This window comes from Cricetulus griseus, chromosome 5 (genome assembly GCF_003668045.3).
Source record: "Cricetulus griseus strain 17A/GY chromosome 5, alternate assembly CriGri-PICRH-1.0, whole genome shotgun sequence".
Taxonomy (NCBI): Eukaryota; Metazoa; Chordata; class Mammalia; order Rodentia; family Cricetidae; genus Cricetulus; species Cricetulus griseus.
In genome coordinates, this window is record NC_048598.1 from 23,743,560 (window position 1) to 23,767,984 (window position 24,425).

Below are 24,425 nucleotides of genomic sequence, written 5' to 3' on the forward strand. Positions count from 1 at the left end.
TGAAGCTTGTGACACAATGGAGAATAGTGTTGTACCCTAGATGATGTTCTTACAGGTGAAAGGAATATGCTGTAACTGATCTAAGATTGAGACCTGAATCCATCATCCATGTTACATGTAAAATTCTGTGGTTATATGACAATATAATTTTAGTCTACAGTGAGGCTTATAAGATTGTAACTTCCATGCCAATTCAAGGAAGTATTTGCTTTCCTTAAAATGTTCACAATCTGGTAAGCATTTTGGAAAATTACATCATAGAGGGAAAAATCACTTAGTGTTTGATACACACCACATGTAGCAGTTTATCTGTAGCCTCCATATCATTCATAAATCTACATAGAGAGGCAAGCATCTAGTGTCACAAACACAGCGAATCCTCTAGCATTGTTAAATCTTGCTATATTGAAACCCATAGCATGTATTATATAGTAAGTATTTCTGTTATCATTGTACTAGAATTCTGGAATCCTGCTGCTTTTATAAAATGCATTTGTAAATAAGTAGTCTGCATGACTTTCCACAGGAAAAGATGGTACTTTTGGATAGACTTGGGGAAGCATTAGTACAGACATCTACAGTGTAAGCCTCTGTCTATTGAGCCAGAGCCTAGGTTGGAAAGTTCAAGAATACTAGTAACAGTTGGTTTGCTTCACAGGAAAGAAGATACACTCAGGAAACTGGTTTCCTTTGGTGTTCATTTTTCCTTGGATGTCCTTATGGGTAACACACACCCAATAAGAAAAGCAGAGGGGAGATTCTACTAGCCATAAGGAGTTGACTAAAGAAACTCCAGTACTAAGTAACCTTTATACAGCTGAGTCTATTCAGAGCTAAGTAGGTGACACTGCTGTTAGTGAGGAAACAATCTATGTCATTTGACTTAATTTGTATCCTCTTGAACACAGATTAGATTCTGTTGAGGGGAGAGTCCTGAGACAAACAGATTCACTTCAGTAACACTGGAATGTCTGTCCTATGAAGGAGAAGTCTCTATATTCTCATAAGCATCACCTTCCAGGTTCCTAGGAGAGACCATTGGTACTGAAGCCACTAAGTATCACTTGCTAATGGATGCCCACCTTGGGTCTTAATTTTCTGAACATTTCTGTAGCATGATTACCAATTATTTTTATAGGTCTAAGCCTAAGTGAGATGTTGAACAGACTGTGTTTTGATGGTGGCAGCATCGCAGAATGAATTTTTTATAATTAAGTGTGGTTATAAAAAGCACAGTAAGGTTTTATGCATAGAAGAATTAATAACTCACCCAAAAATATGAACTGACTGGCAAGAAGGCCAGGAGGAATGCCTGAAGCAGCCTCCATCATACTGAGTTCTTGCAGGAAAGGCTCCACAGTCCAGAAGTCTGCCTCAATGGTTTCCATCAGAAGTTTATTCAGAGTCTATTTATTATTTAAATAGAAGGAAAATTCAGCCAAATCATGAATCACTATCATTAATTATTCCCTGGGATTAAGGAATCAGTTATAACCATGTCTCCCTTTAATCCTGTTTTATTAATTTATATTCTTGGCAAACTCTTCTACTAAACGGATTCCAGCTTACCACAGGGACCCAGAGGAGAACGGAGGTCCCTGGGGTCAGAGAGCAGCATTTGCTTTAATTTGATAAAATAAATTAGCATGGGATTATGGGTGCTATTAGCATAAAATCCTCACTGCTGCTGATCTGGCCTTCAGGAGAATGCTGAGTGATTGTGTTCACTCTTGTCTGGACGTCTATCAAAGACAGATTTCCAGAACAGCTGTTCTAACGTGATCAGGAGGGTGGGAAGCTCTGGGGTCTTTGGGAATGTGTGTGTTGAGAGAACAGTGTGCACCCTGGCATGTGGAGAAGTTAAGGCTGATTTTAAACTTAGAGAAACCCCCTCATCGGGTCACCAGTGGCACACCTGGCATGGCTTTTCCACTCTGGCCATGGAATGTGGAGGAACAGATTCCCTGACATAACCTCTCCAAAGGTTGGACTGAGCAGGCACGCCGTCATAGTTTATCAATCAACATTGCAATTTAGTCTTAGATTTCTCTCAGCAACAACCAAACTCTCTGTCTGTCTGTCTGTCTGTCTGTCTGTCTGTCTGTCTGTCTGTCTGTCTGTCTGTCTCTCCATTCAAAATCAAACAGGCCTTTATATGTGCCTGTGCCATAAGAAGTTTCCAATTCTTCACATGTTTACAGTGAACTCATCCTTAGTTCACTTACTAGGGGCTTCCTCCACTCCCCACAACATGTAGAATCTGGAAAACAAATGAGTCCAAATTCATTTTCTACCCTCTAAGAATGGGGCAAACTTAAGCAATGAGCTAATTAATCTCCTAGAACAGTCCATGCCTATGGTAACATAAATATCAAATAGATGCCATATAATTGACAGAGATTGTCTAAAGCAGAGTATGTAAATTTCCTGACAACATGGGAAAAGATGCATGACAAACACTTCTGAGACAGTCTTTGCCTTTGGCCCCAAACAACTTATTCCTGACCAGTCACTTTGTTCCTGGAGCAAACTGAGCTTAAGATGTGTGGCTGTGATCATCAGACCACCTACACAACAGAAACTCTAGTAGCTGAAGCATGTGCAAGGATTGGGTGAGTCTATGAAAATGACCCTCGTTTTCTGACTTCCCTGTCCTCTCTGATGGCAACTACGACATGTGGAAATAAGAAAGTCAGCATGTCAGACCCAAGAACTTTATAGAGTTAGATGTTGCTGTTATGTGCATGTTTGAGGATTGCAGTTTTCTCTACCAGTATCTTTAAAACAGATATGCAATTGAGTAAATGGAGTCATTAGAGCTTAACAGATTGCTCAAAATTAATGTTAACTGGGACATTGTTAAAGAGTATATTATATCTGAAAAATATATAGTTTGTATATATTACATATCAGAAAGTAAAGGTCCTTTATACTGTAAGGGGAAATCCTATTAAAAGGGAAGTAATGGTTATTCTTTTAATTTAATTAGAGGCATCATTCAGCCATCCATGTTTTTTTATTGTGTGTGTGTGTGTGTGTGTGTGTGTGTGTGTGTGTGTGTGTGTGTGTGTGTGTGTTCAGCTTTGCATGGGTGCAAAGATGGCATCAGGGTGTGTGTGTGTGTGTGTGTGTGTGTGTGTGTGTGTGTGTGTGTGTGTGTGTCCCCAGCTTTGCATGGGTTCTGGGGACCCAGACTTTGTTCCTGATGCCTATGTAGCAGGTACATTAACCACTGAGCCATTTCCCTAATCTCCAAAGGCAGTAACTATAATAGAATCTCATAGATTAAATGGTGGTTTTTCTTCTCTTCTTTTTCTGTGTGTCTCTCTTTTCTGCCATCCCAATATAGTTGAGCATAAGCCTTTGAACTTTGTGACACTTTGGCATGGCATGGGCTATCCTGCCCACCAACAACCTGAGAGCAATAGAGTCATGGAGTGAGGCTATCACCAATACCTTGTTACTCTGGAGCTGCTGTTATAGGTTAGCAAATGAAAATTCTAAGATTGCTCTGCAAAAGTGAGTTATTTCATTTCATGAAATTTGTATATGGGCTGTTCAAAGTTATTTGATATTAAAAATGCGAGAGGGAAACTCCACTGGGAGTCACAGTGCAGCAATAACATTTAAATAAATTACTGAACCTGACATTCAAATCGTTTATTTTAAAATACCCCACCACTCTTCATGATAATTCTCAGTCATAACCATCATGCGTTAGGTACCAGCCTGTTTATCACATGTGGGCATACTACCTGTTAGTCTTTAATCCCGTTCCAAGTGCTTTATATTAAGAACTTGAGAATGGAGGTGCAAGAAATTCTCCTGGTCCAGTCTGCTCATACTTGGCTCCTGCTCAGTGTGATGCTGCTGCAATGTTAGCTGCTCAGTCAACTTCTTCAAGGCCAGAGATGCTTTCAGTCCTCAACCCTGTAACAAAGAAAATGAAATAACTGGAACCCTGTCCTTCTTTCTTTCTTTCTTTCCTTCCTTCCTTCCTTCCTTCCTTTCTTCCTTCCTTCTTTCCTTCCTTCCTTCCTTCCTTCCTTCTTCCTTCCTTCGATCTTTCCTTCCTTCCTTCCTTCCTTCCTTCCTTCCTTCCTTTCTTCCTTCCTTCCTTCATTCCTTTCTTCCATTCTCCCTCTCTCCTTCACTCCTTTCCTTCCCCTATCCATCCATCCTTTCCTTGTTTCCATCTTTCTTTCAGACAGGGTCTTTTTATGTAGCCCAGGCTGTTCTCAAACCCACAATCCCCCTGCCTTGGTCTTTCATATGTAGAGACTACAGGCATTCACCACTACTCCCAGGATCACCCTGAAACTTGGTTCCTCTGTGTGTGCCATCTGAGAGTGGGCAACTCACCTCAAGGACTACTCTTCCTGTCAATAGTAGGTATTGATCTCAGATTCTCCTCTGAAAAACTCAGAATTATATGTCCACTCAGTTTGAATTTCAAAGTGAATAGTGACCCAACTGAGTCTGGTATGTATACTACACTCAAGACATTTACTTTTTGTACAACCTATGAATGAAATGTAGGCTGGAAATGAATAGTCTTCCATGTATCCAATTCCACCTCCATGTCCACATAAAATGTGTGTGCCAGGAGAGGAATGAGGAGCCTGTGGTCATGCTGTTTCCTCTGTCTTGGTTTCTGGAAAGAGAGTAGAATGGGGGAAGAATCTGGTCTAATAACTCAAATATTGAGGCTGCACCAAGTCCACCCTATACATTACTATTGCTTGTTTCCCTGTGTAATCCATTTCCTTATCTGTAATGTATTGTGCTTATACACACAGATCCAGGTTGCACTCAACCTTTGTCAAAGCAGCTTTATTTTGCAGTGGGCAACAGTCATCAGAGAGATGTATAACTGTCAGAGTGCTGAGAACAAGGAACTCAGTGCTCAGCTCTAAACAAGACATCTATATCAGCCCCCTCACACTAAGGCTCTGGGCAGGAACATCTCAGAGGAGGAGGTGGAAAGAATTCTAGACCTAGAGGATGGGGATGAGTGCTATGAGATGCTGCCTGATGAGACGTGACAAGACCATCACACTCATAAAGCCACAGCAGCTGTGGTTTCCTGCACAAGACTGGCACAAGATGAAGCCATCTAAAATCCCAGCATAGATATTTTAGATGATCTCCAGGCCCCACCCCTTACTGATGAGCTACTGGCAGTGGACAGTTGTTGAAGGGAGGAGATTTTGTATTTTTTGAGGGTGTGGCTGCTGGTAGCCACATGAGTGGGGGATTGTAATGGGACATAGTGGTGGATATGATCATATTTCATTGTATGCATGTATAAGATTCTCAAAAATAAAGAAAATATTTTTTAAAAAAGATTAGACTAGTCAATGTTTGTCCACTGAGGTGGACACCAATACCAATCAAACACAAATTAAAAAATACCTTCAAGTTATTATACGAATTGTGACCTCCTGGAGTTCAGCTTACCCTGACAAAAACCACATTATTGAATGTTGAATTTAATTTCTTGGGAGGGAAGAATAAACAAACACTTGAATGCACACACATGTGTGTATACTTATATACACACACACATATGCACACATACATATGTGTTTTTCCCTCATAGGAGTGACATTGGATAAAGAAAAGAGCTTGACATACACTAAGCTAGATATTCCCCGGCATCATTGGGTTCCTTGAGCTACTGGATTGAACAGGATTTGGAAATTGCTGTGTATGTTGTGACAGGGAGTGAGTTACATGAAGTGATACCTAGAGAGCTTTAAATTGCAAACCTAAAACTGGAGGTTGTGACTGAAACTGCTGTATGGCCTCTATGAGATATGTGATATTAGGGTGTCAGTGGTACCAGGAACAAGAAAAAGTGAAGTTTAGGATTTTTTTAGAAAAATGATTTCCTTCTATACCAAACTATTTTGAAATGTAAACACTTATTATTCACAAATCACATGGTGTAAAGTCAGCTTTGCATAAAGACATATAAGCACTGTCTAGATCCCAGTGTGTGTGTGCGTGTATGTGCGTGCATTCATTTGTGGAGGTCAGAGGGTAACTTTGGAGAACAGCTTGTCTCCTTCTAAGATACAGACTAGAAAACAAAGCTAGGTCTTTAGGTGCATCTCCTTGCTAAGCCAATTTTTTTTTGTGCCCGATTTAACCTTTCTTTTATCACTAAGTTTAAAAATAAGCCAAACAAACAAACAAACAAACAAACAAAACATAAATCTTCAATTTTAATGTGTATTTGGCAACACATTTAGTCCTTCATGCTGTTATGACTCCTGGATCTTTACACTTTGATAAAGCCACTGTAATCATTTTAGAGCTAAAAATCTCTCTGCCGACAGCTCATGGGTCTATGAGTTGGAAGGTATGGATTTCAGATCTCCATTCTTCAGGTACTTAATTAACTTTCCCAGTGCTTTCTTTCTTCTTTTGTCCTTCAGTTCTTTTCACAAGATGAAAGGAATTTTCTTAAATTCAGTAGAAGGCAGATGTAAAGGCCGCTTGGGAAGATGTCATGTGCTTTGTATGATAAGAGCATTTTAGACTCTTGCTCAAGTCTCTCATCTGGGGCCTTCCATTTCCATGTAAGATTTTTTTTCCCTTAAAAACAGTGTGTCAACCAACTGCACATACCATGCAGGGAACTGCTGTATAACTTGGATAAACATGGATTCTTTAAGATGGCAATTATGACTATCACATATCTCATACATGATTTGCTTCCATTGACTTTGGCTCCTAAGAGGAAAATACCCAGCTTTTGCTTCACTACAGCATTTTTGTAGTCTCTTCCTCAACAGTAAAAATGGTTTCACTCATGCCCCTTAATCATGTGACTACCATTGTTTAAAACATTCCTATACACTCTTTGCATTTAAAATCTCCTAAGTATGGGGCTGTCTAATTCTTTTCTTAGAACATCTTGGCAGAAGGTATTCAAAGGAAAAGGCATGATTAATCTATAGTTCTTATCAGGATCTTTCAAGTACCATTCAAAACACAAGATAAGCACTGTAATAATGATGGAGCTCCAGACAGCAATTGACTGGCCTGTGCATTGGCAATCTTCCATTGTGGTCAATGCAGAAGCCCCTGCACTTCTGGAAATCACTCTCGTCTCCTGAGCATTACTTTACATCATCTAAAAGCAGAAATGATCCCCTTACTCAGGCCTTTTGCTTGTTTTGCATCAGTAATGTTTAGCCTCTTCTCACTTAGAACTGTTTCTTTGAGACAGTTACACATTTCAGTGAGAGAAGTTACTGTGCTGAATTCTTTATAGAAAACTAGGACTTATTGCCATGGTGGGTGGCTGGCTAATGGAAAGATGCTACAACAGATTAGGTCTGTTAGTGTCCCACCCTACCCATCTTTGGACATTCTCTCTCTCTCTCTCTCTCTCTCTCTCTCTCTCTCTCTCTCTCTCTCTCTCTCTGTGTGTGTGTGTGTGTGTGTGTGTACTCTATTAATCCTGAATGCATTGTATCTATGTATATTTGTACTCTGACTTCTGAAGGAAGTATGTCTGTGTGTGCATGTGTTTGTGCATGTGTTTTTTCGTGTGTGTGTGTGTGTGTGTGTGTGTGTGTGTGTGTGTGTGTGTGTGCGCACTCACTCTGACTTCTGAAGGCAGTGACTTTCAATTCTTGACCTACTCAGGCCAGCTGCAAGACCACTTTCTGAGCTTGGTTTGACAATGTATTGGGTATCTTTGCAGCAATATTGACCCATATCCTCTGTATGGAACTATATGTGATGAATTTGATGGTTCGTTAAGTGACAGATTGAATTTGTATATATTCTTAGACAGATTTTTTTTTTATATAATGAGTTTCTCACTTTAATATACCTAGTGATTCTATTACCACTCTCAATGGAAAAGGGTATATACTCTCAAGGTGACCAGATTAGTCAGATGGTACTTACATTGTAAAAACATCTACTTTTGCTCCTCTTTCTGAATTTGGAAAAATATCCACTGACCTGCAGGTGCATAGGACTGTAAGAATGGAAGAAGCCTAAGATTTCAGCTAGTCCAACTTTATTATGAAAGTGAGAAAGAGGTCAAGGTGCAGAAAAGCCTGACCAGCCAGTGAGTGCTGACGCTAGGACACATGGGTGCTATTTAAACAATTACTTTCTTATCTACCTAGGTCAAGGGAGTTGATCACTGATTTGTAGTCTCCTTCATAAATAAAGGACTCAAATTCCCTTGAAAGGCTGTCAATAAGCTCCAGGTGGATTTTCTGCATAATAGCTGACTCTTTTATTTATGCACAGAATGAAACTTAATACATGCCATTCTATTGAGTTTAAGTCAAGCACGGGTGCTTCTCAATCTCTAATAGAGTCATCTGCTTACAAACTGGCTGTCTGTAACCTGCAGTCCTGCTCTCTGTTAATGTGTAGATGATCTCAGCTCATGTTGTATCAGCACACAGTCCAGAAGCAGTTCAATTCCATGTGTGTACAAAAGGATACAAATTAGATATTAGTTACAATATAATAAACACATCACCTGCCATTGCAATTAAAATATGCATAAAATAACTTGTAAAATTGGCTTGATTTATAGAAGGAAGTTGTGGCTAGAGTCTTACAAAGACACTTGTTCTTCATTCCGTGGTGATGAGAGGTGGGTGGTAGAAGGCTGAATTCACTGTGACTTTATTTCCCAGCTACCTTCTGTGTCAGCAAGATCATAGGACTAGTTCTAGTGACTGTGAGGTGAAGTGATGTGAGCTGCATGGGAGGTGGGTCCTTAGAGAATCTGTTCCACCATCTGCTTTCCATCATGCAACTGAATACAGAATCTTCAGGCCCTGGAAAGCGGCAGGGAAAGTAGCAGATACCCTAATTTCTAGATCTCCACATGGAGGAGACCTACTTCACCCTCTTTGACTACTATTCGTGTGGCAAGAAAGTTGAATCGGGTAAAGGCTATGAAAGCAAATGGTAGATGCATTCCAACACTGGAGATATTTCTATGCCAGAGTCAAACTAAAAATAACCAGATCTACTCTTAACAAAAAAAATTAAAGGAAGATACAGATTCTATAAGAGATACCCAATTGTACCAAGTGGCGTGAGTACCAAACAAAGAGTTGTGTATCTCATACTCTGTCGCTGAGTTCTATATACTTAGAGTCATGAACTGAGGATTGTAATTGAAAGGTCAGATTGATGAGACCAGCAGCAGAGATAAGATTTCCATGACAGGTTGATGGATACTCTACTATCAGGGTGTACTTTTAATCATAATCTCATTACTATACTTCTGGATGGTTGGACTCACCTTGCAAGAAGAATATAGTTCTGAGAATGGACTGCAGGGCCAAGGGAAAGGTGAGTGGGGAGAAAGAGAAAGGAAAGGTGAATGGCAGAGAAAGGGAGAGGGAGGGAGGGAAGGAGGGAGAGAGGGAGAGAGGGAGAGAGGGAGAGAGAATGAGAGAGAGAGATAGAGAGAGACACACAGAGAGAACAAATACATAGCAAAGTACTGTTAGTAGGGCAAAAGAAGATGAGGGGTTAGAAACTTAATACAGTGTCTGGTACAGTGTGTGCAGATGTCTCCATGGGACCAGGAGGAAGCCATCCCAAGCCAATAAGCATGTCATGGGGAGAAATGAGGATTTAAACTTAATAGCAAATAGATCTAGCAATGCAGCTTTGTAGAGCTGTGGGGGAGTTTGGTTCTTCGCCCAGAGAGAGCTTAATAGAAGTCAATAATGAAATCATCAAGATGCGAGCATTAAATGCTTAAATGTGCTGTCTTTGCCTGATTACAAAGGCTTTGTTTCTCTCCGAGCACAAGCACATTCTTCACTCAAAAGAAAACAAAGTACTTGCTTTACAGAAAAAAAATAGAGTCATATTGTCTTAGTGCATTATCTCTGTCTTCCTGGAAGGAAAACCAAAACCAAGGAAGCTGAAATAGTTAAGGGTTGGAGACAAGCAAGAACACTGGATATAAATAGAAATGAATGTTTAAGTAGCTTTTCTTAAATCACCATCTAGTTAGAAATATTGTTTACAGATTCCTTTCATCTGAAATTTAACAGCAGTGACATCCAGTTGTCTGGTGCTTTCAATGCAATAGCCTCAGTGCTTCACCAACATTTCTGTCTTAAATACCAATATACTCTAGATAGAAATGTAAGTATATTGCATTCACATACAGCTAAGTTCCAATGTGATTATTTAGTCACATGGCAACTCATACTGGTAGATATCACATCTGGTAGTAATTGTCTTGGGGGAGGGCCTCATGAGGAAATCCTCTCTATAAAATTAAACAGACTAAAATCATAGCCCTGAGGAGTCAGAACTATACTATTAATTTTAAGTTAGAGAAAAGGCATGCCATCCATGTACTTATTCATTCCAATACACCCTATTGTACTTTTCTGAGATGCACAATTTTTGCAATGGTTGTAGACATGAATCTAACACCATTTCTACCGTTCAGAAGGTCAAATAGGACTATTTTACTCTGTTCTTCAATTAAATTTCTAAACAAATAGGAGGGAATAGAGGTGACAGAATCATAAAGAAAGTTCGCATTGAATTTTGCAAATACAGAAAATGACTGGATATTTTTCAGTAAAAACTTAATCTGATCTGCTGTAAGTCCAAGTATCTGCTCTGCCATTAAGTCCAAGTGTTAGAAGACACGGGGTAAGTAAGAGTCTTCAAGATTCATGTTTTGTGAGTAAGATTCTTTGAGGGTCTGCCAATGGAATGTAAGCTCGTCCATCTCTTTTCTAGGCTTTCTCTTTTATGGAACACATGCAGAAAGTACATTGGAAAGGAAGCTGTGCTGTACACAAATACTCAGGATGTTGGAAATCACAATAGGAATTGTATTCTGTCCTGGGTTTCTCAGACAAACACTTCAAAATAAACATCTGGGTTCTAAACTTGGGAGTCCCTGCATGGGTCAACCCACTGGTGTCCTAATAGCTGGGCAACTAAGACAATAATGAACCTGTGCCCAGCCTGTCATGGACAGACTTAGGCAATGTGGTTTGTGAGTTGGAGGTGGGAGCCACATTCAGAAGGGGATAGAGGCACTGAGCAGATGTCTCTAGAGAAGTATAAACCATCCTCAACAACAATAATTTTAACATCCCAGAAAGTATCCTTTTCTGTCTTATCCTTTTTTTTTTCAGATCAGAGTCCACTTTGATTTCTGTCCCTTTAGCCCTCTGTTGATGATTCTAGCATTTGCTATCAATGGAGTCACATGATATGTAGTGCTTTATGCCTGTCTACATTTGCTTAGCATAACATGTTTGAGAGTCATCAATGATATTGACTATCATTTAATTGGAAAAATACCATCATTTTTCAATAGTCAGCTGTGGGTGAAATTTGTTTTGCTTTAATTTTTTTCTTTTATGATTAAATTTGATATGAAAATTCTGGTTAATTTTTTATATATACAAACATTATTACTCTCCTTGTAAGTATAATTTCTGAGTCACAAGATAGCTCTATGATCATCTGTCCATGTTAAGTAGGTAACTACGTAACAATCCTATCAACTTGGAAGTTCCAGTTCTTGGGGAGGAGACTTTCAGATCAGCTCCAGTTTAGTTCCTCCAAGTCTTATGTCTGCAGTGTGTGTCTTCAGCAATAGGGTCTTACCTTCAAGTTCTGGAAGGAAACCAAAGAACAATAGCATTATCCTATGTTTTATTTTTGTGAGTCTCTAGACTCCCATGGACAACAACTTGAGTGAGTGAGATTCCCAATGTGTTAGTCTTTTATTCTTAGAAGCAGTATTATCACCCAAGTGATATACCTTCATTAATCTGTGTATATACAAGAATATATATACACACATATATAGTTTATACATTATACACAGTGTACACACACACACACACACACACACACACACACACACATATATATATTCATAAAATGATATGTCTCCCTTTGGTGTTTTCAAGTATCCTTAGGCTTATCTCTCCAGCGTATCCCCCTTCTTCTGTAGTGCCCACCCTCCCCTTCCCAGTTGAAGTCCTCTCACCCCTGTTTCGTCCATTTTTCTCTTCATAACACCCGTGTCTTTCTACCCCCATCTCTAGAGCTCCTTCTATCACCATGGTCCCTTTTTCCTATCCTGGTATCTGTAGTCACTCCAGACTGTATACTATCATCTGAAGATTTGGAGGTAAGATCCACGAATAAGAGGGAACCTGAGCCACTTTTCTTTCTGGGTCTGAGTTACATAAATCAGTATAATATTTTTTGGTTCTGTCAATTTACCTGCATATTGTAATCTTTCATGTTTCTTTACAGGTGAATAGAATTCTATTGTGTAGTGTGCTATCGAGCTATAAAACTTACAAACCACAACAATGACTGCCCTGGCAAGAAATTCCCACTTGTGCAATGGTGTCTTATATATATCTTAGGAGTAACCAACTATTTTCTATTTAGACTAAAGGCTAACTCAATACCTGGTATTGTAAACTTACCTAAGAACCTATGACTGGTATGGTCACAGACCCTAGATGACAACCAAATATTGTCAATTTCTTTGTTTTTATTTTTGGGTGTTTTTTGTTGTTGTTGTTGATGTTGTTGTTGTTTTTGGTTTTTCATGACAGGGTTTCTCTGTATTGTTTTGGAGTCTGTCCTGGAATTCGAGCTGTAGCCCAGGCTGGCTTAGAACTCACAGAGATCCACCTGCCTCTGCCTCCCAAGGGCTAGGATTAAAGGCATGTACCACCAACGCCTGGCTTCAATATTTATTCTTATAGAACAAATAAACATGGCTCTCACTCCTCGTCAGAGAATTTTTATTTATTTACTTTTTTCCACAGATAGATATCATTTCAGAAATTTACAACTGATCAAAAATGCAAACAACTACAATACAAACCCTACACTTAAGGTTCAGAAAACATTGCAGAAGAGGGGGCAGAAAGATTGTAAAGAAGACTGGGATACATGCTGTGAGATTGTGTCTTCTAGAAATGACAGGAGTTGTAATTTTGAAATCTCAACCATGTAGCTGAGTAAACAAGAGCCACACATGGCAATACCAGGCTTCTGGGGAAAACTTCAGACAGAACCACTCCTGATGAAGAGATACAGGCTTCTAAGGTAGGAAGAATCTGTCTCCTTCAAAGATGAGTCCCTATATAGTTATCCCACCCAAATGGTTACCTCTAAACACATACATATGCACAACACGATACTAAATGGATTCAACAGATGTTTGTGTGTGTGTGTGTGTGTGTGTGTGTGTGTGTGTGTAAAACAATAGTAATAAGAGTAGAGATTGTGAATTTGAGAGAGAAAAGATCAGACATAAGAGGAAACAGCAGGAGAAGAGGAGTTATATAAATAGAGCACACACGTGAAATTCTCAAAAAATATAGATTAATCAAAATGAATATAATTTTCAGTTCCCATTCTTGCAAACATTTAGATTTGTGAATCTTTCTCATTGTAGTCCTCCATTTCTTGGGGTAGGGTGATGGGGGAAGTACTTCTGTGTATGCTTATCTTATTGATTGTTAAATAAAATACTGTTTGGCCAATGAGACAGCAGATTAGATGGGACTAGGAGTCAAAGAGGATTCTGGGAAATGTAGTAGAGAAGTGGTGATCCAGGTAGGAAGTGACATAGCAAGGAGACTCATATTTAAGTGAAGGAGAAACAGGAAGGGTCCTTTTTTCCCCCTCGGCTCCTGCTCCATCGGCACAATGTGATCTACCGGCAAGAAGGGACGCCAATAAGGCGTCTGATAAGATAAGTCTTATAAAATATATAGATTTATGATAATTAAGACTGAGCTAACAGATGAGGAATCCTAGTCACTGGCCAAGCAGCTTTGAACCTAATACAAGTTTCTGTGTATTCATTTGGGCCCTAATTCAGGTGGGTGGCTGGAGTAAAGCTCACACATGGTGGGGGGGCTCAGGCGGCTTTTGGTGGAAGATTTATCGTAACAGTAGGGCTGTAGTTGAGGCAAAGTCTCACTTCGTCCATCAACTGGCTTGCCTGAAACTCACTATGTATGGCAGGATAGCCTCAAACTTGTGACAATCCTCCTGCTTCAGCCTCCTAAATGCTGGGATTACAGCATGAGCCATATGGATTTTTAGCCTAAGTGTGAAAGGACTTGAGTAACATCCTAATTAGTATCCAATAAGTTTATGGAGACTGACAGAAAAATTGATCAACAATATGAAATATGCAAATAAGAAGATGGGTTCAGTGGCCTGGAGGGAGATAGATTTATGATACACATGCACACCTAAAAGCCTTTGTTCAAAAATGAAAATATAAGTGGGAATGTGTTGCTTAAATGGAGTAACTTAATTCCTCTCAAGTCACTAAGGTGTGAAGGTAATTCTGACTTATATCATATAGCTGCTTTTACTCTTCAATCTCTCAATCCCCCTGAAACTACTCTGGGAGGCCCATTTACCCCTTCAATCATTATTTTAAGCATGTCAATTTGATCACTAATATGGTCCCTGATGTTGCTTTGAATTTTTCTACATTTTCTTGCAGGTGGGGGAAAACACGGTGGAAGGAGTTGGTAGGCAATTCTTAAAACTGTTAACCCATCTTCATTAATCATTTGAAAAAGCACAACAGAAGAATTTGAAGACTATGAAAAGTTTCTTGAACAAAATGGAATCATTGTGACTGTTATATGACAGGGTATTCATGCTTAAGGCAGGCAGAAATGTCAGTGAAACATGAAATACAGGGGAATTGGTCTTGCTTTAGAATCTCTCAAACACTTGACCTGACAATACAGGTTATGGGTACAGTGAATTATGCTTCTCAAACATATCTAACTGAAGATCATCTTATTAACGTCTCAAGTAGCATTTGCTTCCATCTTCAGGAACAGAAGTCAGCAGGCACAGTTTGAGGAATGGTATTCTAGTTAGTATCAACCTGTTCCGTTATTTATGAGCAACTAAACCTTATGAGCCCTCATCCCCATGGATGTCTGAATCTTCTCTGATCTCGTTTTCATCATCATACAACACTAATGAGGAAAGACCCAACAACAAAGGAAGAGATTTGATGATTTTGCAGTGGAATTTGGTTGGCCTCCCGCAGCCAACTTTCCTGCTCAAACCTCATCCGGCAGCCCCTCACCTAATAGCTTGTCAAATCACGATGTAATTCATTCCTTTCTCCCCCTTGAACCTGCTGGAAGAGTTAGTATGTAAATTTCAACCTATTTTTAAGGGTTATTTTCACTCAAGTGAAATCTATCAAGGAAGGAGGGTTATTTTTACAGCATACAGCAACTGCTGATCACCATGGCAACCGGCCTGGTGAAATGCAATAAAGCATCCCTCTGTTATCGTAAACACAAAAGGGAAACACTGAAATCTAAAAGAAAGGCAATTATTGTAGGGGAAGAAACAAGATGCCAATGGGGCCTTTGCAATATTGTACGATGTGCCCACACTACACTGGACTGGATTTCCTACCCTGACCAGCCTTTGGCTCACTTGGTTTGGACTATAAAAAAATAAGGATTGGGTTAAGAGTTCTTGAAAGAACCTCAGTTGCTTTCATTTCTAATTGACAAAATCAGACATTTTTGTTAAAACCCATATAAACTTGTTTTTTTTTCTTTTTCTCATTTCTTAAATCATGAAATAGGCTTAGAAAAGAGAGACATTGGGGAGGAGGAAAAAATATGTCATTGTGATTTTCTTTAGGGGAACATTTTGTTGTTGATTGTGGAAATGTGGATAGAGAAAAGAAAGGGGAAGAACAATGCATATAGAACACATTCTTTTTTATATTTCCTCTCATAACTTAATCATCTCTTACTATGATTACTGGTATTTCTAAGTAGATAGAAGGCAGGCCTCTTTTAACAAATGCTCGGATTTTACATTTAGTAAGTTCTGAGATTCATGTAAAATCTGGGGCATCAGGAATGTTTGGAGCACACATATATATTGAGAAGAGATGAAGTATAAATTTTTGTTTCCACATTGTGGATTGAAGAGCTGGGGGCCCATAAACATTCAAGTGAATAATGAGCTAAAATAGTGGAGTGTCCAGGAATTGTGGAAAGAGCACATGGGTCAGGATTTAAGAGACTGAAGATGTCACAAGCCCCATTCATTTTTGAGGTTTTGTTTCTCTACCAGCCTGAAGCTCAAGAACCTGGCTGGATTTCTCCTTCTCATCAGAACTGTGTCCAGCTAGTATACTTAGGAATGAGAATGGACTGCCCCAAGTCTGCTCCCCAGGAGACAGCGACTTCAATTGTTGAATTCATTCTCTGTTTTAGTTCCTGCCTGAACATCACAGTGCATGCTCTGTCCTGATATGAGTCTGCCTTTCTGCTGTAAGCTCTGTAGAAGTGGGCAGAGCAATTTCCTCCAGACTAGTAGGCCGAAGTTGGGTTATTGACTTACTTCACGGTGTTTGCATAAAACGTAAGGGAAGTACATCATATAAAACAAGACAGTAAAACTGGCAGGTCATATATAACATTTATGGTCCAAGGGGATAGTGTCCCAGGTTAAAGTCTTCATGTATACAGTTCAGTTACAAAACTGGCTTTTTTGTAATTCATCCTCCCCCGCCAAAAAACCCCACTTTCCTCCTCTCTTTATCTTCTGACTTTCACTGTGCACCTCTCCATCTCATCCTCCTGTATCCATCAGTACATTCCATATTTATTAAGTGCATAGTATATAATAGACACCATCCACATGTTGGTGAAACCCAGAGGAGGAGTAGAGGTATCTATACTTTATAAAGAGAAACTGCATAACCCGATGGATGTAAATAGAAGATCCCTGGGGTTTGAGTTGAGAATATACTGCAGGAATACAGAGGCAGAGGTCCAACTTGGAGGTTATTAGAGTAACCTAGGTGAGGTGATGTGGCTATTCAAAGGTCACAGTGGATGTGAATTAATAATCTACCTATACCTAATATGCATGCATATATTTAAGATGTAGATTGTAAGAGATGGAGATGGTATTCTAAACCATGACTGTACCTAAAGTAATATCTCAATGGCTTCATAAGATAGTCTCTTTTTATGATTTTAATTTGTTTCAGGATTCCATATATGTGTAAGGTGTTTATATCATACCTTCTCTTCCTCTGCTCCCTCTAGTTCTTCCTGTGTCCCTATTATTCCTCCAGTTAGGAGTTTTTAATTATCTATTTATAACTCTTAATATGGGTATATTTGAATAAATTCAAAAATATAATCCATTTATTGTTTCTAGTTGAATCCCTTTCCTTTTTAAAAATCCAGATGACAGTGTCAATATCTCAATGATCAAGGCTGTTTTGTTATCACTTAGTTATTTAATGCTCATAGATAATATCAGTAAGAGATGTTAATTTCGACCTGTATCATCATACTTCAACATTAATGTGCAGGGATACCTTCCAGAACTCAAGCAAATGTAAGATAGAAACACTGGATGTCCAAGCCTGTCCTGGGATTGATGGCTCATATTCATATACCTTTAGATCACTGGTTCTCTCACATTCACCACAGTGGTGGGGGTACATTGTGAGAAGAGACCACAATGGTCACTTGTTGTTGCTTGGACTTCCAGAAGATACTGAAAGAACCACCAAATCCATGCTTCCTCTTTGCAATTCCCTGTAGAAACAAATTCACATTTCTTTCATTAAAGGAAGGGAAAGAAAAGTTAAAAGATTTAAAATTCTTTATTTCCAATTGGTTGAACAAACTGCTAATTTGGATTGATCTTTCACTGACTTTAACACTGTAGTGAAAATTTCTTCCTGACTTGGAGTTTAATATCAGGAAAGAGAGGCAGAAGAGGTTCTAGTGCCATTATTCTTACACTGCTTATTAAATGGTAGAGAGAGCCCATGGATTAATTTAGTACACAAACACTATCTCCATTTTTAACAACCACTTAACTGCCAACATGTAATTCAGAATTTCCCTGTTTTCCTTTTGCTATTAACATAATATCCAAGCTGGATCTATCATAAAGAAGAGGGTGTTTACTCAACCTTGTGTTTGGGAGGTCAAAATTCCATACTCCAAGCTCTGGAAACATCTTCACTGCATAAGCAGCATCAGTGTGGATGTCTTCATGTCCGGAATGAAGAGACAGGGAAAGGTTCTCAAAGTGAGGCAGGAAGCTAGAGGCCCCTATTGCTCTCCTATAATAGTCCCACGCTAACAAGAGCCCTGAGAGGACTGCTGTTACGTTTCTAAGGACGTACTTCCTGAGGTCTAACTGCCTATTACCTCTAAAGGTCCTACCACCTCTTAACATTGCAGCACTAACCATGAAGTCTCACAAAAAACACATAGAAGCACAGCCAATTTTCTCTCCAAAATAGGCTCCTGAGTGGTGGTTACCTGTAGAGATGGGCAAGTTGGTTGGCCCTTTAATTTTCTTTTCTTGGCTTATGCTCACACACACCTACTCTACTCCTCTACCCTCCCATGCCCCACAACTCTGCCTGACCTAGATTGATAATCACTAGTTAAACTAACATTCGGGAAGAGAAAGTCCATAGGGAAAGCCTTATCTCCTACCCAGGCAATAGTTTGTCCCCAGCTTCAAAGCCTCCTGGATGCACATACACTGTCTCTTGGATGTGTTCCTAGTGGGCAGTACTCCTCTGTCTATACCCTTCATGCTTCAACTCCTGTGACTCAGGCAGAGCTTTCCAGAAGGAGGCCTTTCTTCCCTCTCATCTGGTACACTGGTGACTCACTCATCTCCGTGGAAAACCATGTGGTGTTTCCAGGGATTCTTCTCAAACAAATGATAAAACACCTCAACGCTGCTTAGGGTTATGCTTGTTTGGTTTTAGCTTGCTTGGTTTTTGTTTTGTTTGTTTGTTTGTTTATTTCTACACTGAGCCACATCTATTCCTTGGAAAATATACAAGCATTCAGCCATTATAGTGAAATTTGGAATTTCACTCTTCCTTTATACATTTAGGCTAATCAAAAAGTCTTGCTTTTTACACAAAAACCCAAATGATTATTATCCCTTTTCTTTCAGATTATAATATAATTATATCGTTCTCCTCTTCCCTTTCACCCTTCTAAACTCTCCAATGTCCTCTTTATTGGCCTCTTTTTCTGAATTGTTGTGACATATGTATATATGAATGTCTCTCTCTCTCTCTCTCTCTCTCTCTCTCTCTCTCTCTGTGTGTGTGTGTGTGTGTGTGTGTGTGTGTGTGTGTGTGTGTGTGTGTGTGTGCATGGCTTTCCATTTTTCTCATTAATTCACTTCTTGGTTTTCTAAATTGATATATTCATCACACTTTTCAATCCACCCAAGTTTCTCCACACCTCTTAGCTGATGACATAACTTCTTACTTCACTCAGAAAAAGAAGCAACAGGATGGGAACTTACACACCCCCATCAGCAAGTGTACCATACAGGCTGCCTGTGTGCATGACGTGCACAAATCAAATCATTAAATATGGAAGATGTTTCAAGCTCTCTCTAAAACCAATTTTCCATTTGCTCTGGACTTCAACTTCTGTGCCTAAGGTGACACTAATTTGAAATTTCCTACCATGCTCCCTATGCCAGACATTTTCCTGCGTTTCTTAGTGACCTTTGTCGGTGTGCAGACTTGCTCTTTCATCGTCATGAACACACGTTTTTAAGCAAATGTTAAAAATACCTCTTTTGACTTCCTACTGCAATAAAATTGATTGTAAGGATTTCAGCAGCCACCAGGCATTGGTGGTGCACACCTTTAATCCCAGCACTCGGGATGCAGAGGCAGGTGGATCTCTGTGAGTTCAAGGCCAGCCTGGTCTGCAGAGCGAGTACCCGGACAGGCTCCAAAATAATACAGAGAAACCCTGTCTCGAAAATAAAATTCAGCAGCAGCCATGTCTTCAAATAATTTTGGCCTGGTCTAAAGACATTAGCCTTAGATTTCCCCCTCATCATGAGCCCATCTTCCTCGGCCCCATGACATCAGTCTGTCTCAACTTTCCCTCTTTCAGTGGCTGCTCTTTTCTCTGATCCTTGTTAGCTTTTCTCATCCCACTTGCTATGACCAAGTATAACTTATTTAACCTTTCGAACCTCCTCATTCCTAAATTTGTATTAATATAAGTACCTTATTTAGGAGTGTTAAAAAATTAAATGAACTGTTTAAGGTACTTAAAACAATGTTTAGAATATAGTAACCATTATGTGGATGATAGATTTTAGCATTATCATCATCAATAACACCGTTACCATCACTATTCACACTAGAATCATTATAACAAAATCACTGCCTCTAACACCACCATCATTACTACCAGCATCATCACCACAAACATTTACCACCACCTTCATCATCATCATCATCATCATCATCATCATCATCATCATCATCACCACCACAACCATCAATACCGCCATCCTCAACAACAACATCTCCGTCACCATCAAAAACATTACCATCATTACCACCAACACATCATCCTCATCGCCCTGTCAAATTAACAAATGCTTAGATGACTTGGCACTCAATTTCCAGTCACATCCTTAAATAATTTAATCAGTTTAGAGCAGTTAGCATCAAGAGTTTGGTAATTCCTATTTTGTCTACAATTTTATTCATTCTGTGATATGTAGATCAGTCTTTGCATTCCTACCCAGCATTCTCACCTGTTACCAAAGAGCCATTTCAAACTTCTTCCTCAAAAGCTTCATTCCCATAATATATACATTCTCAGCAAATTCCACTGATTAGGCCAAATCTTGATATTTTTTAGTGTCCTTTCCATTAACTATTTTGAAATCTATAATTGACTTTAGAATGTTACTCATAATAAGCGGGATGGCACAAATATTTAAACTACATTAATCTTGATTCTTGAATGTGGACACTGAGTATCCTACTAAAATTCTAATCCTAGGAGAGTCAACCAGCGTCTTATCAGCCAGGGCACCATTCCAGAAGTGGCCATTGGAAGCCCTTCTGTTATTCTTGTCTCATCAGACAACCAGCATTTGCTGATTAGCATGCTGGATGTCAAATTTGATTTTTATTGGTGAAACTAGCAACCTATTAATTAGCATGATGGATGCTAGAAATGGGCTGTCTTTTTATGAAATTAAAGCATTTAAGATGCAAGGATTGGCTTGAATAGCTTAGAGAGTCTCCTCACCTTTGCATTCAAATATTCTCCTGAGGCCTGTATTCTGCAGCTCTCAGGGATGGGTCCCTTGAGGTTGGACCCCTAATCAGTCTCTGTCCAGCCAGTAATTTAGGACTTCTGGTTGTGTGATCCTGGTAATTATGCAAAAATCCTTCCTCTTTCCTAGCAAAATTGCTGCATGGGGTCACAGTTCATTATTCTTACATTGTTTTAGAATCTGGCTTCATTGGAGGCACCTAGATGAGTACATGGAATGCTATGCCTGTAGCCAAAAAAAAATAAATAAATCTTGGGCAATAAATGATTCTCTGTGTCACAAACCTGGCTTGAAATCCTTGTTTATGATCATCAGATATTCTGTTTTGAGGAATTAGCTGTTGTTCATGACCAGAGGCTTCTTTCTTTCTTTCTTTTTTCTTTCTTTCTTTCTTTCTTTCTTTCTTTCTTTCTTTCTTTCTCTCTCTCTCTCTCTCTCTCTCTCTCTCTCTCTCTCTCTCTTTCTTGAGGCTATAACGATTTATAATGAGAATAATCTAAATATTGCATGTGACCAAGCTGATTTAGATCAGCTTAAAATGCTACTTTTTTCTCATATACCTCACTTATGTTGTAGGCACACTGCTTCAAAGTTTCAGAATTCAAGAGGCATTTACTTGACTTCTCTTATCCTGGTATTTAGGACTAGAGCATATAGTAAGTAAAGAGAATGTATTTTTGTTGTTAAATCAATATTTCTCATTCATACAGAATGTAACAACATTTCAAGAAATATTTTATATTTATATTTTTTACTAACTTTCAAATGATCTTGAATCAGTTTTGAAGCCTTCCCTAATATTCCTACTTGAGGTGTATGCCAGACCTCTTTTTGATGGTTCCCTAGAACCTTCACTTTGGAAAATTTGACAAACACCATAGATAAGAGACAAATTGTTCTCAAATTAACCTACAAATTGCAAGGCTGCACCTCTCATTTCTGTAATGGTATTTCCTTTTCCCAAGCAAAGTGGCATGAACTTCAGTCATCTATATCTTGGCCACAGACACACCATACCATATTTTGGCTCCTTGGGCCTGTCAGAGTCAGGAGGGAGATTTTAGCAAGCAGTATACTACACAATGTTTGCTCTCCTAGATAGTGATGACCTAGTGGAGTATGAAAAATACTTCTGTAGAGACTTGATTATTTCCTTGCATGAGGACTTTGTGTGGATTGCAGACAAAGCAGGACTTTGTGTGGACTGATGTAGAGGGGATGTCTTCAAAGGGAAGCTGATTGTTTGGAGCTCTGATAAGCCAGTAGAGTCTCCCCTCCCCTCCCCTCCCCTCCGATCCCCTCCCCTCCCTTCCCCTCCTCTTCTCTTCCGCTCTCTCCTCCAGCTCCAGTATAGTGTCAGAAACCTCAATAAAACCCCATTATAAAAATTAGTTGTTAATACAGAGCAAGTGGAAAAGGAGACTGGGAACTGAGGGTTTGGAAAATTAAAGTAGCAGTAGTGCCTTTGGCAAGTCTGGGGATGCTAAAGAAAGGTGTACATGAAGGAAAAGAAAGGAACGAATGAAGAAAGCAAGATTGAAACTTTCTAACAACCAGCTCTGTGAAACAGAGAGAAGCTGAGCTTTCCTTTAACTCTCAGCCCTGCCCAGTGCTGAGTGAGGTTGAACAACCAGAAAGTCTCGTGTTTCATTCTCTCTCTTCTCCCTCATTTGTCTGATTTCTCTGTATTTCTTTTTAATTTTTTCCAAAATATAAAGCAGGGGTTATGAAGCTTGAAAGAAGGGAGAAAGGATGGTGTGGGTGGGGTGCAGGGCGTCTACTGAATTTGCAGAATTCAGTTCTGTGGTACGAGCAGACATTGAATGAGGAATATGTCCTTCTATGCTGATTAATATCTGTCCCAGTTTTATTTCTATTTCTGAGATAGTAAAATGACTTACTGGAGAAGGGGTTTGTTAAGCTTACAAATGTGTGCAGTGGTGGTGATATCTTGTTTGTACAAAATTTTTCTGAATATCAGAGGATGGAGTTTGTCACTAGCTAACCATAGAGGTCTGGAGGTATGTCCCCTTAGTCTAAAGAAAGGCTGGGTCAAAGCACTGAATTCAAAGGAAAAGGTTCTCGGGATCCTGTAAGTTGCTGGCACTCAGTGGAGGGGAGGAGCAGAGAGTCAGGTGCTGCCACTTGACTGATTGAGCCCATGGCAGCTGGTGGCTATCTCCGGGCCAGACTGGGGCCCTCGTGGAGTGATTTGCCTTCGTCCTGCCTTAGTGTTCTGGCCATGTAGGCACCAAAATGTAAATGGTTTCTTAATTGTTCTAAATAATAAAAGCACGGAGTCAGACATAGAGGAAAATGCTGAGAGATCAGAGAGAAGAAGGAGCAAGCCAAAGCCACCTTCACCTCATTAGGCAGTCAAGGAAGGGGCTTAAAGTATCTAGTAGCATCCATAGTCAAGAGCAGAGAGAATGAATTCATGCATTCCTGCTAAAGCTCAGCTCACTTTCTCCATTTTTATATGGCCCATGACCCAAGCTCGTTAAAACACACTGCACATTTTTAGGGCAGGTCTTCCCACATGAATTAATGTAATCAAGACTGCCCCTGACATAGTGCCCAACAGGCAACCTAAAAGAATTATCACAGTGTGTATACTCAGTTTATATCTAACTCATGTGTAAGTCTGATTAGCTTTGCTGCACTTTGGAATTTAGTTACAAACTCTAGAAAGAAATGTTCCCAGGACAGAATCTTCAAAGTATAGTCCTTGTTCCTCGTTCATCTCTGGCATACCAGCTCTTTGGTTTTAGTGTATGTCACTTGCCTTAATCAAATTTCTGACTATTATTGCTCTTTTTCCATTGAATTTATTACTTTAATCTCCCTTTTCAGTTATTCTAACAGAATACACAGTATAACATCAAAGTAACAGTCTCTCTCTTTCTGTCTCTCTCCTACACACACATACACACACACACACACACACACACACACACACACACACACAAATACACACACATACACACACACAGAGAGAGACACAGAGAGAGAGAAAGACAGAGGATACTCCCTATAGTATTTTTACCAATTTCTATATGAAAATATTTATTACTTATATATTTATTTAAATATTTATTATTTATAAAATATTTATTACTCTCAAAACTATATGGGTTGGATTAGCTATCCATGCCCCCTTCCCTCTTTTTACTCCTTCTTGCATATATGTATTCTAAAGGATGTGATTTCACTAAGCTTATCTGAGTTCCTCT